The 18,043-nt window shown below is 40.6% G+C and overlaps 1 protein-coding gene across 11 annotated transcripts in view; it reads right to left on the bottom strand.

Moving 5' to 3' along the window:
* The window catches only part of SLC29A1 (solute carrier family 29 member 1 (Augustine blood group)), a 79,370-nt gene that overhangs the window by 43,689 nt on the left and 17,638 nt on the right, over positions 1 to 18,043 (bottom strand). For 3 of the 11 annotated variants that reach the window (XM_088145202.1, XM_088145187.1, XM_088145175.1), the window contains exons 1-2: positions 7,067 to 7,169; positions 4,011 to 4,072 (exon numbers count right to left, since the gene is read on the bottom strand). The exons of 4 other annotated variants lie outside the window; for them this stretch is intronic. The gene's annotated coding sequence lies outside the window, so the exon portion shown is untranslated. Of the gene's footprint in view, positions 1 to 4,010; positions 4,073 to 7,066; positions 7,192 to 18,043 lie in introns of those variants that run through there. 4 more of the 11 variants (XM_088145208.1, XM_088145193.1, XM_088145179.1 and 1 more) reach the window with 2 other exon arrangements.

The following is an 18,043-nucleotide window of genomic DNA, read 5'->3' as shown; positions in this document are numbered from 1 at the left end:
GATCTTTGGCATGACTTGCCAGCTAGGACTCTGAATACAAATTTCCTCTTAAGTAAGGTTATGCTACAATACTTTGTTGCAGGCCCCTATTGCTCCCTCCAAGTATCTATAGCAATGTTTCTCAACCTCAGCAACTTTAAAATGTGTGGATTTCAACTCCCAGAATTCCCCAGCTAGTTGGAGTCCCCTAACCTTAAAGTTGCTGACATTGAGAAACACCAATCTCAGGAATGTAGTAATACAAAATATTCAGACAAGAACAACATAGAAAAGACCTTCCCAACTGCTTAATGAGGACTGAAAATGTCAAATTTGGGGTGCAGATTTAACTTTTTTTAAACTGATTAATAACAATTCTCAAATGAATAATCTTCAGTTGTAACTTTTGTAAAGGAATAGACAATTCTGCATCCAAGAATCTCTTCATTATTAATGATATACATTTAAGATTTCTCTGAAACTGCAGACAAATCTTAAATGTATATTTACTGGTAATATGTCACCAAAAGAATAGCTACAACAGTCAGCAAAATATGGCTAAGAAATCTATTGCATTGTAGCTCCTAATAATGCAAAGGTTCTCAAACTTGTTCAGTTCACAGCACCCTCAGTATCTGTTTTTCATTTTTGTTTTTCTTTTAATTTTAGGCCAAAAGAAATTCCTAACAGTTCCATTTAAGTAGTTAAGTCCGAATTTAAAATATCCTGCAGTGCCCCTGTCAGTTCTCTGGGGCACCCAGTGCACAGTTAGGGAACCACAATAATAACTGAATCCTTCCTGTCTCACTTGAAATAATAGGGCTTCAGTTCAAATAGATTCTACATAAGGCAATCTTTTTAAAGAGGCTTTCAAGCAGGTATCAACATGGGAGAAAGCCAACATGACTGATCTTCCAGCAATTCCCCTCCAGAAATATATACGTGATGTCTGATTTCTTAGAAAAGACTGTGGTCACGCTTGCATTTGCCATTATGGCTGCACTTTATGTAGAGCACAAGTGGTGATCAAACAGGAGACCTCAAAGCCTAGTCTTGTTTCCACTGTCAATAGAGAAAGAATCCTGGCTTTTCCTGGATAAGCATGGTGAAACTGCAGACTACCTAAGTCCATGGTGTTCTCTCACTTTCTACATGAGCAGAAGTGGTCTGGCTCCACGCCCCAACAATCTTTATTTAAAAGCAGTTTCACCATTATCCTAACGTGATCTTGCCAAAGCAATATAGACCACACATTCCATGCTGAGAAAGAATCCAGTTCAACCAACTTCTATAGCTACTTCCTTAAACAACACCCTGACCTCCAGCATACGCCAGCCTTCTCCAACTTGACAGTTCCTAAATGTCTTGGTGCTGAGAATTCCAGAATTCCCAATTAGTGCAGATCAACACTGGGTGGGAATTCTGAGTTGCAGTTCCAACAAACCTGGATGGCATCTTGTTTAGAAAGTCTACTCTATATTTTTTATTTTATTTCTATGTTAGATTGAAAGTGCAGTCACTGTAACAAACAACTGGAAAACATTCCCAGGAAATGAAACCAAGTGGGAATAAGCTTCCACAGAAAAAGTTGCCTTTCCTTGCCATATAACTGACAAGGAAAGGAGGCTATCCAGTTGGAAGCCACAATAATATCATCTAAAAATTCTAAGCTGATACAAGACAAAGGAATTTCTGATACATCTGTTTTCAGAATCAGTACTGGAAGGTTCAGCCCAGTGCTGGAAAGAACTACCATGAAAAATAATTGCAAGTATGCATTAAATAGAAGCATATTTATTTATTTAAAATATTCATGCCCTTCAAGGCATTTTCCAGTTTTTAAAAATCCTTTTTTTTTTTTGCAAACCTTCCTTAAAAGGACAATATAAATACCAACCAGCATAATATTCTTTAAAGATAGTCAAGCTATACAATTGCTAAAATACCTTTTTAATGCTAACAGGACTACTACTTGAAAAAATTTAGGACAAGGATCTCTTGGGCCCATGGCTTAATTGATCTCATAAGCAAGCATCATAGATTCTTCAAAACTGTCTATTCCAAACAGAATCTGCCTTTTCAAAATGTGCAAACAAAAAGCGACTACTGGGGACCCCCACCTATCAGGAAATCTGAGAGAAGGGGGCTCCTCTCCTGTGAAACAGCTTGTCTTGGAGGTGAGAGGAACCTCTTCCCTTCTGAGTATCCAAAGGTTTGTGAAGATCTATGTTTTTAGAGCCTTCTGGGAATGACTGAAGATGGATCACTAGTTTTTCCCCTGGTTGAGACGGGTTGCCAAGAGTGTTGTTTCAATGTATTAAATTGATTGTTACTATGTTATTTTGGTTGTTAATACTGACTGTGCTATTAATTTTGTAAGAATCAACCAGATTGAAGTGGAATGAAAGTTGCTACAGTATAATAAATAGTAACTAAGAAGGGCCTCCAGGGTTGATCATAGACAGTTCAGATTTGATGGCTTTTCCATTTATGAAGTCCAGGAATACAGACCAGTTCCCTTCAATAAATCTGAAAGGCAAAGCTTGTTGAAACAAGAATATATTGCTACAATCTTTTTTTGAAGGTAGCTCCTCCCTGAAACTTCAGTGTAATATAGATTCTAGCTATTATCTGAAAGGTTAATGAGGAGTGATTAACAGAACTTTTGCAACACAAAATCCCTTATATAGCTCACTGCAGATGGGAAATCACAAGTATATTGATGGAGGAAAGCCTTCCCTATGCTGCCTCTTTCCAGATGTGCTGAGACCACAGGTCCCACTGAATGGTCATCCTAGATGTGTAGTCCAAGCAACAAGTTCTACCCATCTCAGTGTTTGCATCTCGAGAGCACCAGCTTAGATAAGGCTGGAAAAGAAGAATAAATGATGGAATTCCATCCACATGTCTGGCAGCTAGAGGGATTTTTTCCCCGCTCCCATTTTGTAACGCATGGATGTATCTAATAATCTTTAATTTGGAATCAATATAAATCATATTTTCCTGCTTCTGTGCTTCCACAATCAGATGAGTCTCTCTACAAGAGTTTGGACCATCACCGCAGTTACATTTCAAGTAAGCAGGTGAAGACCTTGGGACTGTGCAGGCTAACCCAGCTCCCTATTTATTTCATGGTCATGTCTATTTGTAGAGCTTGTCCATATGAAGAAGCTAAAGGTTTGGCTATGCTCACTCTTGTGTGAAGGGGTGGGGTTAGCCTGTACAACCCCTTCACATGCTTTTTTAACTACGTGGATATAATATGAACCTGCTCAAATAAGCATGGCTTGAAAGAGGTCAAAGAGGTCTCTACAACTTTTGGGACATCAATGCATCTAATTTGTGATATTATGTGTGAATACAATTTTGCAAATATTATAGAGTGGGGTGAAACCAAGTTTCCATTTCTGATTAGATGAATTAGGTTTGTGTACAATATCAGAACAATGCAAAACAAATATTTGCCCAACATTTCAAAACTATTAGCCCAACACAGTGTAAGCCAATGTACCTCTTCTCTGTTGAGAATCACGTTACCTTGCTAACAGTTTGTTGGGGGAAGAAGGTAAATATCAGTGGTGCACAGGGACAGAATCAAATATAACCGCGTCACCACATTTGTCTGTCGTGTTTTTCATGCTGGGGACAGGGCAGACTGCATTTGCCAAAGATCTAAACAAATTGCTTTGCAGAGACAACATGAAGCCCCACGTACAAGCTCTGGGGGCAAAGCCAATGTTATTTTCCATATAAAAACTTGAAAGCAACAGCAATACAATGGTTCCTGGGATTTACTGGTTTCTGTCACTTTCCCAGCATCATAAGGATTTATAATTACTGCAGAGAAATTACAAGTCTGTCCAGGAGTCTTGGTCCTCTGGTTTATAACGAACTTAGAAGGATCCTCCTGGTTTATCAACTATCATGTGATAAATTTAGGAGGGAGCTCATCAGTAATTACATGGAAAGATTTGTTCCAGGTGTATTATAACTCATTGTTTCATTTATCATTTTGTTCTTGATCTACCCACCACGTTTCTATGCTTATCGTTCCCAAGATTGGCTGGTGTCTGGTGCACTGGTAGCAGAATTCCTACAGGGAAAATAAAAGGGATGGTGGTTCATCAGTGGTAGTAAAATAAAATAAAATAAAATAAAATAAAATAAAATAAAATAAAGGAAGCTTAATATGAAAAACAAGGGCTCTTGTCTGTTAAGGACTATAAAAGCAGACAGCTTTTTTTAAAAATGGAAAATAAATAGGGAAAAATCTACATATTCCTATTGCAATCATATATGACAACATGTGAAATAACTACATTTTCTCCCAGCTTCACTCCTTACATAAACATGCACTGGGTAGCTAGACTGGGAAAAAGGAAAATTTACTCCAGGGAAAATTTGGGTAAGATTCCTGTTTGACCATAAAGCTTACAAAATGATCTTAGCTCGAACACTCTTTCTCACTCTAACCAACCTTAGAGAACTGTTATGAAAAGTAAAGTAAAAAAACCACAGTATACCACACTGCCCAGGACACTCTGTAAGGACAAATACGTGTGATAAACAACTGTAGTTTTCCATGTATTCGTTCTCTCATGTGCATGCATTTTATGAGAAAAGAGACACTTAAATAACTCAAGATTAAATGATAAAACACTATCTCCTTCCCCAGCTTGGTGCCTTCAGATGTTCTGGGCATAACTGGGGAAAGCAGAACTGATGCATATCTTCATTTGTATACCTTTCTTCAATAACTGTAGAAAAGAAGTACCTTAAAAGTTCCAATTTTTAATAACACACCATTATAGTTAAACATTCCCTGAAAATTGTTTCCAAAGAAAAGGGACCTTGCTGCTGAGTTAAATCTAGCATTCCTTACCCTAAGGCACAGCTTTATTATATGTGGGAAAGCCCAAAATTCAATACCCACCATATGTTTTCAGTTTAAAAAGACTTACAGAGCCGGGAAGGATTTAGAGTTTATGTACGTGCTGCCCATCAAAATACACACCATAGTCCTGGAGGAGGCAATGCTCTGGCAGGTTTGTATATGCATTAATAGATGGAAGTAAGTTGTATTTAAAAGCATAAAGGATTAGTACTGACAATCAGATTGAATCAATTTCTGTTAACAGTGCAAGATCTGCCAATATTTCCACATATATCCAATAACAAACTGTTACTCTGTTTTACCTAAAAGATGCAAAGATACTTTTTTCTATTTTTCTGCTACTATTTAACTTTTATTTACCGCCAAGTGTTCTGGGTTGGAATTCTGGAAGCTGTAGCTTCAACATATTTTGAAGATAAAGTTGCACTGAAGTAGGGATTTTCGAACGTTTTCATGCTGCAGAACATGTTTGTTAAAAAAATAATTTCCCAGAATCTCTGATCAAGAGGCAAAGCTTTAGTGACAGAAAGCTGGCTGCATTCAAGAGAACACCTTCTGCCGTTAGTCTCTCATGGAACCCCATCAAATCCTTGCAGAACTCTAGGATTCCATGGAACAGCTAGAAAAACCCTGCATTAGAGGCTTTTTATTCATAAATCTAATCCATGTGCCCCTATAAACACAGGAATCCCCACTAAAACTACTAATCCATTTTTGCACAGCTCTCTGTGGGCTTCTAAATCAATAGTCATCTACGTTTGTTATTAAATAGAACAAGTGAAAGAATTTTTTAACAAAATGCAGTAAGAGAATATTCCTGCTTGGATTTCAGGCACTTAGCTGTGCCCTTTTCCAGAATACTGTTTTCCATTCCTTCTTCTCAATTTTCCATGCACTGCCCACCTGCAACTAAGTAACAAAGCATGCTGTCCTTACAGTACTGAATTCCCTGCCCCCATATTATTTTGCACTTCTATGAACTTTGAGGTTCTTTCAAGTCTGTTTTTGAACATGAATCATGTGATTTTGCATTGATCCATGGGGATTAAATTATTAGGATTTTAATGTTACTGCTCCAGCATAGTGCCCTGCCTTAGCTTGGGACTACAGGTTGCTCTGGATCCACCCCAAATTGTATTACAACTAGCAGTAGCTCGCCAAATTTCCATTTCAGAAAAGATTTTCCCTAGCCCTACCTGGAAATGCCAGGGACTGATTGTGAGACTTCTTGCATACAGAACAGGCATCCTGTCATTGAACTCTTGCTCTTCCCCACTGCTTTTCCGGGGAGCCCATTCACACATTCTGCTACTGTCATCAAAGGCCAAGAAATCAATATGCACCATGTGTGAACCAGGTTCAAAAGAGTGCGAAGTAGGGCTTTTCCTGGGTATCACAAAAAAAGGTGATCCGCAGGTTTACTGATATTGCCTAGTGTCTTCCCACCCCAATCACCGTTAATTTATCAATTACGCTTCCTACGCCAGACTCATTAAGAGACAGACAATGTTCCGAGAACACGAGTCATGGGGAAGGGGGGTGGGTCAGGCGAGTGGGCCTGCAAAGCATCCTTCCACCCCCTCTGAATCGCCCGTTTCCCGGGAAGAGAAGAAACAGCAAACCCACGAACCGCCTCTTCCCACGGGAGAGCTTCTGCCTTCCCGCCAAATTCAATGCTGCTGGTGAACGTGGCTCCCCATGGAAAGGAAGCCGGCGCTGTTCCGCAGACAGAAGGCGGCAACGGGGTTTTCCTCAGTGATTTCGGCAATCTCCCCCACCACATTTTCGGGGGAAATTCTCGGCATTAGCAGCCGTAAATTATTTAGCTGCCAACGCGGAGAATTACGCCTCGTCTAAGCTGCGAGGGGGGGCACAGAGGAGCCTCGTGGTGGTGGCTCCGCTTATCTCGCGGGCTCGAGCGAGCGAGCGAGCGAGCCGGGAAGCCGAACGCCGCCCCCTCCCGGGCGAGAAGCCCAAGCGGCAACAGGTGCGTGCGGTCTGCGAGCGCCCAGTTCGGTCTCCCTCCACCGAGCCGAAAGCGCCGCTCCCTTTCCTCAAAAGGAAAGCGTTTTTGCGCGCCAAGGGAATGACCCGCTGCAGCCACGCCGCTCGGCGCCGGAGCCTTTTCTGTTGCCTGAACGCCCCGGCAAAGGAAAGCGGCAGGCAGCGGTGCCAACAGCGTGAGCTACCTACCGGCCCAGCCACCGCGATCCCGTCGCGCTGCTCTTTCTCAGCCAGCGGCTGCCGCGTGTCTCTCCTACACAAGGGGCTGGCTCGCTCGAGGCAATCCCGCCCCACAGCGAGATCTTCCCACTGCCCGCCCCTCCTTCCCGCCAGAAATACCACGGCTCTCCCTCGCCGGATGGCGCGTCAGGACGAACGGGAGGCGGGACAGAGAAGAGTCTTAGAGCTCCGAAATCAAGGCCAGAGATGAATAAACACAACTACATGGGGAAAGAGGTTCTGCACACGCTCACGCGTTCAGCTACTCCAGGGCTATGCCACTTTTAAGGGACTCGGCCCCAAACTAAAGGGTGTGTTTCTACCGCGGAAAGTTAGTGTGTTTTGTAGGAGCCCCCTTTTTTCGGGGAGCCTTCGCTCTTCCATAATCTCACGCGGGGATTCTGAGCGCGTCACGCTGCGAGCCAAAAGCAGCTGGCAAGATTGCTACCGAGGATCAAGCAAAATGCCCTGGGTGCGTTTCCCCCACCTCACAGGCTGAACTACGAATTAGCCAAACATATTTTAGCCTAGCCCAGGAGTTCTCAAACGTTGCCATCATAAATGATCGGTCAATTTGTGAAACCCTCCCATGTTTGTGGTTATGATTGGGTAAAAAGTGAATATGCCACTACTATTTCATAATTAAATACACATGCATATATCAAATAAAATGGGAGCACCTCACAACTTTAGAAAACATACACACACTGCAAGTCGCTAATAGGCATAGGTATCTCATGTAATGCCACAATGCAATGCTCAGCCTTTTGTACTTGCACCCCATTATTGGACAGAAGTAGATAATTGTAACACCACAATGCATGATTCAACATTTTTTTACATTTTGGACATAATGACAGATCTTAACAGACACCTTCAACTGTTTGATAGCATAGATAAGCAAGTATAAAAATTAATTTCAAACTAATGTTCTAGAACATGATCACTTAAAAAATACAGTCAGTGGTTCATAAACAAGGAAGGACACAGAACCTGACCTGTAAGTTTAACAATACTCTATGCTCAACCACCGTGCTTAAGGCAAAATTTTAAAAATGTTTTTACACCCCCTTCTAAATCCCCAGAGGATCACAATCCACAGTTTAAGAACCTTTAGCCTGGTGTATTATGTAATCCCAGGCCTGTATGACTAGTTTATGATTTAGTGTATAGTGTAAGAAAATTGGCTTGAGTAAACCATAGTCTATATCAGTTTTGTTTTCTTTTTAACCAAGTTCTGAGAACTTGAAGGGTTTCCATGAGAGACATTCAAATGCAGCCAATTTTCTATCACTAGAGCTCTTACTCTTGGACAGGGGTTCTGGGAGTTGTTTTTTTTAAATAACAGGATCTGCAGCCTGAAAAAGTTTGAAAACCCGTGGTCTAGGTGACCATGAGTGTATGGCGTACTTAGCCACTCTGAAGCCCGCTGTAGGTGGGCACAGTACAAAAATGAGGAATTAATCTGCTCTCGTGTAAATATGCAGTTAAGATCACACTTGCAACCTATTTTTTGCCCAGACCTAAATTTATTTTCTTGGAAGTTAAGCCTATTTAGGTGCATTATAAGTCATCTTAATAGAGGTACATTATCTGGAATGGGAAAGCTATCTTCTCCATCACCTCCATACACAACCCTTTTTGTCCTTGGGGCTGATGCTGAGTCTATTTTGATCCCTCCTTCCCCTACCTGGCATGCATTTTACTCTGGTGGCAGTCATGCCCACCCACTGCCTCTATCCCTAACGCTTTGCCTTCTCCTCAAAGTTCTCCACATTTAGCCACCCTTCAGGCTACTGAGGAATGGCTTCCTCTCCCTCAGGAGCCTATACAGCAAAGTGGGTCACCATGATTTCCTACTTAAGGTAGGGCTGGATCTGAATTTTAAGCAGACTATGCAGTCTTTTCCTATATACAAAAGCTTCTTCCTTGCTTTTATCTTGGTAAACCACAAACTCTGCATAGTGTGCCTGTTAAGCAAGCAGGGGGAAATGCCAAGATGTATTTACTTTTCCAGATTTGCAGAACATTACCAATATCTTTACAGAGGTCCTGAAAGATCAATTGCCTTCTGTTTTTTTTTTTCCTGATTCTCTGGGATAGCTCCAAACTAGGGCTCTATGAGACAGCCCCAAACCCCAACTCCAGAACAGAAATTCTTAGGGCTTAGCCCCACAACCAATGGAGGGTTCATCTGAATATGTGCAAAGTGTTGTTCTCGCTACCATGAAGAAGCTGGATTTTCAGGAAAATCTTTAAAAGTGAGATAGAAAAATTAACCACTTCTCTGAAGAGCAAAGCCCAGCCAGAAGGTGATAAGTTAACAAATCTACTGCAGTGACTTTTTCCCTGATGTATATATGTAATTAATTAATATGGGATGCCTAATGTGTCACAGATCCACACTACAGGCATGTAGTTCTGTTCTGCAAATCCAAACAGTAAGACAAGATATCAGGAGAAATTAAATTAATCTAAAAGTTCATTTCACTCTGTGTTATTTGGAATGTTCCTGGTAAAGAGGAATATAGAAGAACAGCTAAACAGAACCAGGAGTATATAGTTAGGTAATTTTAGACTCAGGTGTGCGTTTGTGTATTTATGTTGTTATACTTACTATATATAACTACATTTTTTTCAAAATGAATGAAATTAGGTCTGCTGTCTTTGAGGAACCCAGCTGCTCATTCATTCTTTGTCCTGGAAGCCATAAGTTTCTACCCCAACATTTTATCCTGATGGCATCACTTAACAGCATTCCTACTGAATCTTCTAGATGATCCACCACAGGATTTATTCTTAAAGCAGAAACCATTGCATGGAGCCAAGACGACCAAGTTGTTACAAGTCACAGAAGAAATAACTTCTGAACAACACCAGTGTTGAGGATTATCTAACACAATGAATGCAGTTATTGGTACTAGCAAATATGTTAAGGAGCTACAAAGTCCTCCTTTGGTATTAGCTGTGGGACAGCTCTTTAGATTTCAGGTTACATCAGTCAGCCGTGGACTCTACTCACATTTGCCCTAAACATTTGCCAGAAAAGATTACAATTGCCATAATTTTTGATACATATAACACTGTTAATATGTTGAGGATTCATGTTATTGTCTCATTTGCAAAATCCACAAAAGTTTCCAATTCAAGGAATTAATCCATTAAGAGTCAACGCCTTGATGTTCATTACTGCCAAATTAATCAGTGATAGAAGTAACTCTCCATACCTTATAAAAGATTATATATGTACAGTGGATTTCTCCCTCTCCTCAAACATTTAATTCATGCCAGTAATGAAAAAAGAGCTTCACTGAACTATCTGACCAACTCAGCACATTGTTTGTTGCGGGAAAACCTGATACTAAAACTTGGGACTGCGGAACTTTCTTCAGAAACAGTAGTGAAGGTCTTCCTGGAAATAAAAATGAAAATCCAAAGCATTAGCACTAGGATCAGCCACAATTGTGATTCCAAAATCACGGCAGAGAGCAAATCCTATTAACCATTGTGGATTCGAAACAGGATGGGATTAGGAAAGAGGTGCAAAGCTTTTTAAACTTTCTCTGCAAATGGAGGTCTCTAGCAATGTCCAAAATTAGAAATGAAAAGAAGTTCGTAAACATGGATTATGTTAAACTGATGAAAATCTCTGGACTTCACCCACTTTTCTCCTTCCAGCATTTGCTGCTGATTCAAATGGGGAAACATTTGTGGAAAACTCAGTTCTCCCCCACAACATTTCCCTGATCTAAATATCTCCTCTTCATGGATCTATCAGCAGTGTTTTGCAAATGGAATAATACTACCGTTAATCAACAAATGTAAGGCTCCTATTTCAAGGTTTGTGAAATGACTTGCTCTCATTCCAGAGTCCAGCAGCAGCTGTCAGAGTCTTTCCTCAAATGCCAAAATACTTTAAACTTAGCCCCAGAGGGCTTGGTGCCATAGGATCATTCCAAAATATAGGAAAAGAGTACAAACCTTCTGGTCATTAGTGGTCCAATAATCAGGAAGAAAGACAATTAAAAAGAAAAAAAATAGCCAAACTAAATGTTCTGGCACAAGAGGCTGCTTGCTGTAGTATCAGAACACTCTCACCAGCTCATTACCCTCCTGACATGCTTGGGGTACAGAATGGGATACAGAAAAACAGAGGGATGACAGACTCAGATGCCAAGAGATTTGTGCTTCTAGAGAAAGAAAAGAGTGCCTTCCAGATGTGCTTTATTCCCATGCTAAAAAGAAGGCTATCATCATCAGAAAGATACCAAGTTAGGGAAGGTTATAGCAAAGGTAAAGAATGGGAAGGATACTGTATTTTACCTTCTATTGATTTTAGGATAGGATTGTTAGCTGCCTGGAGCCTTCTGGAATTAAGGAGCATGCAAATAAAGTAATTAAATAAATAAAAAGTGACCTCAGGGCCACCTAGCATCTTATGACTGTCAGCTACAACATTTGGCATTTTTTGCATCTTTAAGTGGGAAATGGGCATCTTCAGCCTTACTGATGCTTAAGGCCCCCATTATTCCTCTTAAAACTCCTGAACCTCCTACCTAAATTGGCCCTGACCCTCCTACTTTTGGAATGCGGCCCTTCACATGTCACATCAGAACTAGTGCCATGGATGCTGCACACCACTGAGCTGCACTATTACATGCAACTCTTTACAGGTCAAAGCCCTGTGCCAGGGGGAGATTAAACTTGGATTCCATTTGAATGAAACTTCCATTGAATTAAGTACAATTTATATTATTCCTACAGTATATTGTAATTCTTTACCCCTGCTTCAACCTTTATATCACTGTGGAGAGTATACATCCTCCTCTTTTCTGGAGGGAGGCTACAGTGGTGTTGTGTGCGATTTTAATTCAAGATAAAGACAATGATTAGATTGCATATACTGTATAGCATCTTCATGAGAACTGTAATAAGCCAATCATTGAATAGGCATTTCTGCTAACTATGGCCTTAATCACTAAGCTCTATCACTGTATCTTTTAATGTGACCAGCTTCATGACCCCTCCAGATGTCTTGATGGAGGAAGAAGGTGTAGAGAGTATAGAGGATGGCCTTGACAGAAAGAGGGATGATCCATTATCAAGGCAACGAACAGGTAAATGTGGCTTAAGCCCATACGAAGAGATTCACAAAACCACTTAAGAGAGGTGCTTCCCTAATTCACATGAAGATAAAATAAAAATAAATAAAAAGATAAAATAAAAATAAAATAAAAAGAGGAGAAGCACATTCAGACTTGCAAGATTCTATTACTGTAGCCATTCTAATTAAGCAGTTTTAGGCCTACACAGTGTCTGTTTCTTGATCTGGTTTACCTTGTAGGGCTGACAGAGGGAGAATCAAAGATAACACAGACCTTTCAGATACTCCTTTGCTCCTAAAAACTAGACTTTTAGCATGGAATCAGGATTGGAGCCAGTCCCCTCCAGCTATTTATGCCCTGAAACTCAAATATCTTACCCCTGAAATTATTGCTGCTGCTTGGCAGAGGACCACAGAATAGAATGAGATGGAATACAACACTTATTTCTTATCTGTTTGGGAATACTGGGGAAAATGTCTGTGATAACTTGGTTCAATATCTAGAACTTTGACTTAGTTATCAGTCAAATGACCTTCACTTGTGCCTTGATTATTTATTTATTTAGTTAGTTAGTTATAAATCGATCACATTTATATGGCTGCCCATCTCACAAAAAGTGACTCTGGGTGGAGTATACCAAGCCAATGAAACAATAAATATGTAAAACAAACATTGCCTAAAATTATATAATAATGATTAAAAAGCATTAAAACCTTTAAAAAGAGAACTAAAACAGAAAAAGATTATAATAGACAGAGGGATATTAATAATACTAGAGCCGCCTCACTAATTCACCCATCCCTTGGGGTCCCCAGGCCTGCTGGCATAACCAAGTCTTGAGGGACCTTCAAAAGCTTAGAAGTGATGAGGCTGACTTCAACTCTGGGGGAAGAAGATTCCATAGGGCAGTCCCCACAGCAGAAAAGACCCACCACCTAGGGCCCGCCAAATGGAGCTCCCTAGACAACGGAATCCGTAACATACCCATTCTACTGGATCTAGTGGGATAGGCAGATGAAAGTGGGGAGAGGCAGTCCCTCAAATAATGCTCCATGCCTAGTTACTACTAATTCATTAAAACCTTGGACTAGACCTGGACAACTCCTTTGCTACTAGCCTCCTGTCATTGATCCTGCCTTGCTAGATTGCATTACCTCTTGGATACCTTACCTAGTATAATGATGATAAAGCCATCAGTTAACATTTGATTTCGCAGGAGGTAGGATTAAGAGAATAATTTATATATACTATCTGATTGCTGCTTTGGTGAAAGCAAGCCAAAAAGAGAGAGAGTTTTCTTGAATCTATGCATAAAGCAATTCTAGCACTTTTATTTTAAGAAGTCTCTTCTGAGCCAAGTCATTCAGAGAAAAAAAAAGACTATTAATGAAAGCCTAAAGAAGCAACTCCATTAACATCCTCCAGATGACTTCTTGTTGTATAAAAATAAAGAGATCCAGCTGTGTCAGTATAAAAGTATCAGTAACCATCTGGTGCCCCATTGGAGCATCTGTAGGAACTCTCTGTAGGGCACATTTTGCAGACCTTCCACAATGCCTAAGCCAAGGTCAAACCACGCTTCCTGGGGGAGAGCACGGCAAATATAGAGCCCAACAATCTATAATCAGGAGGAGTTTGGTCACACATTTTTCAGAATAATCAGTATTCTGAAATAATCAATATTTTATTTAAAGGCATACGTTTTCTTGAGCTATAACTCACTTTTAATAAGATTTGTTAATCTAAAAAGGTGCCACCAGAATCCCTCCTGGTAACACTAACTACATCTCTCCTCCCAATGTCTGGAGTCAAGAAGGTCCCTTTGTTGCTTGCCACCTTCCTATGTCAGAGGGTGGTAATTTCTAGAAAGAGGCCTCTGAAAATGAACTCAGTATGCAGGTGGTTTTGTATAGGCAGCTCTTCAGACATCCCAAACCATGACTCAGGAGTAAAGAGGAAGCTGAAGATGAAAACTTAACTTTGCTTGAGAGAATGAGGGAAACCAGGAGAACAAAGGCTGAGGTGTGTGGTGCCAACATAACCTGTTCCAAAGGAGGAAAAAAGCACTCCAAATGTAGAATGGCAGGTTTTTTCTGCTTGTGAGCCCCAGGAGTTAAACTTGGTGGCACAGTGATAAGAATTTATACCTATAGCTTTATACCTAAGGAGGCTTTTAGTGCTGCAAGCACAAAGCAACAAGGAACAATTTAGGGAAGGAAAACTACAAGGGGGCAGGACCAGAAAATTGTTGTACGTCGCCCAGAATCGCTTTGTGTGAGATGAGTAGCTATATAAATGTGATGTATAAATAAATAAACAATTTTTTTAAAAATCACAAAATTGAAGAGAAAGGCTGAGGAGGACTGACTTCTCCCAAATTACAGAGTCCTTGATCTTGCGAGGTATCTTTTTCTTTTTTTCTAAATCATAACATGTAAACTAGGATCCTGAGGATGTAGATAAAGTATACTTCCCTGCAGATCCACCCGCCCCCCCCCATGTTCTTCAGTGCAGAGGTGTGTGCAATCTGTAAAAAGCAAAAGATCTTTCTGTGAAGTTTCAGGGCAGCCTCTAACCTTAATGAGTCCTATAATGGTTTGTGTCATGTTAATGTTTGCTAATGTGTTGAGTTTTTTTTATCCTTTGAGACCTTAGCTGGCTAATTGGTGAGCTCATCTTAATGACATTAGGAAGTAGGCAAGGAGGATTTGTTTGTTTTGCAGTTGTCAAACCATCTGCGGACAAGCTGAGACCTTTTCTGAGCTGAAACACAGCTTTTTTGTCTCCTCTGGCCTTTTAAGTCTTTGCTTAATTGACTATCCCAAACAACATAAAATAAATATACCAGGAAATACGTGTAAAATGCTTGTCTTAAAGTACCAACAAGATGAGTTCTTTGGTAAATATTTAAATATACCTCCACTTAGTTGCAAATTCACCTGAGGAATCCACAATACCCTAAGAGTGGAATCTCTCCACCAGATACAGAAGAAACAGGAGGCAAACAGTTACTGGGTTTACCGTGATGGCATTACCATAATGTATTTGTTTGTAGTTATGCAATTCAGCTAAATATTACTGCTAATAGAGCAATCTGAAATGAAACAAGAGACTATCAACAGGTCTTTTCTAGACTCAATCAAAGAGATTGGGGACTGGACACATGCAAAGCAGTGTTCTACCACAGAACTGCACCTCCATTCTCACCCATTTTAAGGACCTAGAAGGAAACAGAGATTTAGTTGCTATGGTTCATCAAGAGGGTTTTGGGTGGGTGGGTCTGAGTGAGTGATGGCAGCTGTAAAGGAAAGAGACAGAGGCATGCATCTGGACAATCTGATTATAGGATTACTACAGTTCAGAAGATCGGCGTCAACTTGCTTCTCCTGACCCTAGTCTTTGGACATCCTAGTGATCCGTAGTCTAACACTCAATAGATGACTAGCAAAGAAGTGCTGTCTTAAGTGTGTCAGTACACTGCATGTGCCTCCTAGTTGGTGAGATATGGATAACAGTAGGCTCTAGCTTGGAGATCCAAGCTTGCATTGAAAAATGTGAATATATTTGGGGTAAATTAAATAAAATGCAAGTTCCTAAGGTGCTAGTAAGAAAGTTAATAAAACTATGCAAGTTATTGAAACAAATACCAAAGCAACACGCTCTGTAAAAAAAAAAGAAAAAAATCAAACTACATTCCTGGGCAACAGCCAGTTAGGCCTGGGAGAATTAATGTTCAATCCCTAGAGAAATCAACCACTGAAAAAAGCAAGGCAGAAAGAGACAACGAGACAGCAATTCTAAGCATCCTCATCTTGTGCTAAATATCATTCAAAAATATCAGGACTTGATTTCAGTCAGATAGGCACAGGTTAATTCAATATACACAATCATATGAAATCCAATCTACTATCAGTGCTTGCAATCAGCAGGCAATACAGTGGCACCTCGGGTCACGAACGCTTCTGTTCACGAACAATTCGGGTCACGAGCAGCTCCGGTCACAAAATGTTGCCTCCGTCCGCGAACGCCGGATCGGGTGACGAACGGGATCCGCGGCCATCTTCCCTCCCGTGACACGTGGTCGCGGCTTCCTGTAGGGAGGGGGACTCTCCCTCCAAGCAATATCCGCCTCCCCACCCGCCTTCCTGTCCTCCACGCCAGAAGTCGCGTCGAGCGAGGTTAGCGTTCTCTCTCTTCGTGCTGTACTTTGTGTCATATTTTTGCGGTTTTAAAAAAAACAACAACATATGGTTCAGAACGGATTAACCGTAATTACACTGAACCTTATCGGGAAATTTGATTCGGGACGCGATCAAAAATTGGGTCACGACCAAATTCGGAGCGGTCAGAACGGTTTAATCGTATTTACATTGAACCTTATCGGAAAATTTGATTCGGTTCACAACCAATTCGGTTCGCGACCAGAGTCGCGGAACGAATTAAGTTCATGAACCGAGGTACCACTGTACTTCATAATAGTCATTTTGCTTCATTGAGTAAACCTGCCTCCAATGACAACCACATTAACCATAAGGGGGGGGAAGGTCCAAATTAGAGCCACAGATTTTTCCTTCCTGATTGCCCTAATAAAGATATTATTATCCTAAAATGAATTGTGAATTAAATTGTACTTAACCCTAATTTTATATTTTAGAGTTCAGTTCAATACATGCACATTGCTGAAGAAGATCATATTAAAATGGTACTGCATTAATATAAGTTAACTGAAAAGACAAGAGGTTGATATTAAAAACGAATGTTGCTACACAGAAATTTTGAATTACCGTAGTAACACCTACAGTACTCTGTAGTTATAATAAGTTCCCAGGTAATTATTTGTTTTGTGCTGCTGGTATGATGAATAGATGGACAGTCCACAACCCAGTTACAAGCTGGCAAGCAAACTTTGTAGATGCATGTGCAAATACAATGAAGAATGCTTAAAAATGAAATTATATATTGGGGATAATGAGATCTTACCAATTAAATCTGGGGTGCTGTTGCAATATCAATGCAAAACAGTACATGGAATGACTGCCCTCTGCTGGAGAAACCTGTATCTTGGAAGACATCTCACTCTACACCCCCCCCACCACCCCTGGATGATAAATGGTAGACCAGATGTAACCATCCAAGCCCAAACTGACGCAGGTACAGCAGCCCATGAGATTTCAAATGCATCATCCTCCAAAGAGGCCATTATGCCCAATGAATCATGATGGCGTGCAAATATATGCCACCTATTTCAACCCGGCCTGAGATGGTGATATTTTCTACCTAGCAACATGGAAGTCTGTGAAAGCCCTCAGGCACTCACAGCCAGTCTACGGGAACTATTAACTGTCCTGTCTTGTGACTATCAGGAATTAATAGCATTGCCCTTCTGCCTCAATAAGCAGAAACAAACTTGCACTGTCTGTAGCTCTGGCTTCAACCCAGCTTTGGGGAGATTCTCAGCTGTGCACATTCCACAATTGCACTGCATGATTTTCTACCTGAGCTGTGCTGAAGTGTGTGTGGAAGTGTGCATACAGAACAGACATAAATAACTAATCCAAATTGGATTTCACAACAGCTCCTTGCTGGTGATATTATTATTAGGAAGCCAATACGTTTAAGGGCCCAAAATTCTAAATACCAAGACTTTAACAGTTTTGATTCCCCTAATCTCTTCACTCAGGACAAGTAAAGAGTCAGCCTGAGTGCAAAAAAGTGTTTATCTTGCTATTTCTTAGGAGGGTAAAGTGGTTCTCATGTTGAACTACCAGCTTCCTTTTCCAAATCTGTACTCATTGTGTACAGCTGCTTGATTAAGCCACAGTTTTTAATAAGATCGTTAAAC

Source organism: Python bivittatus, unplaced genomic scaffold, assembly GCF_059951505.1.
Source record: "Python bivittatus isolate LINGU-HERP-01145 unplaced genomic scaffold, Pbiv_v1 ctg000020_np1212, whole genome shotgun sequence".
Classification (NCBI taxonomy): Eukaryota; Metazoa; Chordata; class Lepidosauria; order Squamata; family Pythonidae; genus Python; species Python bivittatus.
The sequence above is the reverse complement of the archived record's forward strand: the minus strand, read 5'-3'. Positions and strand labels throughout refer to the sequence as shown.